Raw genomic sequence first — 1404 nt, forward strand, 5'->3', positions numbered from 1 at the left:
AGTAAATTAGGTGTGACAATTACAGTTACAAATATAATCCCACAGGAGAGGCAGTGCGTGTCAGCCTCGCCCGCCAGTAGCAGCCCGGGCCGAGAGCCGCCCTGCGTTCACCTGTGCTGTACTCACCTGCCTTGGTGGCGGCGGCGAGGGCTGCGTGAGCGATGAGCAGCAGTATGTGCAGCGCGGCCCCCATCACCACAGGGGCCTGCCAGCACCTGGAGGCAGCACTACGCGATCACAAGACACTCACAGGTGGTTGTCGCCAAACTAATGTTCGCTTGTACTAAAACTCCCATTCATGTATCAACTCTGCAACATTCCCCGCCACACTAATCTCGGTAAAAACATGGAGTACTATTTCAGTAGTAATCAACTGCACTGCATTAACTTTTTTCAAAAACTATAAGGGCGAAGCTACATAGTTACAAGTCTACAAGTCGGTCCTCTGAACTTCCTCGGGCGGGGGAAGTGGCGAGCCGCGCACACAATCACCCATCACTCGCTCAGTGCCACTGAACGTCAACTCTCTCCGTGACCTGTTAGCGCCGCGCAGCGTGCCAACGTGTCGCGCTGGATCACAGCCATCAAGAGGCTACTAACTGATATATAATACCACAAATATAATCTTTTAAGACGCGGTAAGAAACGATTTGAGTATTATAGAACGAGGAGCGCCAAGGGAAGCCCGTATAGGGAAGAATCAGCCCGGCAGAACTCACACTGCGTCATACGCCTGGCTGTGCCGCCGAGCCCAGAAGAATCATGCGTGGTGCCGATTTTCGGTTCAGGATTGCCATGCCTTATAAACCTTCGGGATTCAGTATTGTTTTGTTACACCGGAAAAATGTTACTGATCAACAAGAGCAAGGAGACGACCCAGAACCCTGACAAGAAAAAGTATCGTGAACCATTATCAACTGCAGACGCGATTCTTGGCTCAAGCACTGACCGAAAGGAACTTCACCTCGCTATCCTCCTCCTGTTAGTCAATTTTCACCCTCTTCTTGACGAGAGCTTAATGTAAGCCCTTTGCCTCAAGCTACATTACCACCTGTTTACTGGCGATGTCTGGCGAGGCAGGGAGAGAAGGTTAAGACAGCAGAGAATGACTGAAAGAACAGAAGGACGAGGAGTGGAGTTACAGTGAGGTGAAGCTTCAAACTGCCCTTTCGATACCGCGTTCTAAATAATGCCTCACCCTGCCAGTCTCCGCATCGACCTTGAACGCCCTGACAGGAGACGCTCATGCCACTCACACTTGGATGTCATCGCTATCACTAAACTCCACCCTAATTAAACACGTGTCCCTCTTATACTATTAGCATTATGAATTAGTAAAGGAGTAGCAAACATCACTACCAATCTCTTTCATAACCCTACCCTACGTATCATTGTATCACTACC

Source organism: Scylla paramamosain, chromosome 5, assembly GCF_035594125.1.
Source record: "Scylla paramamosain isolate STU-SP2022 chromosome 5, ASM3559412v1, whole genome shotgun sequence".
Taxonomy (NCBI): Eukaryota; Metazoa; Arthropoda; class Malacostraca; order Decapoda; family Portunidae; genus Scylla; species Scylla paramamosain.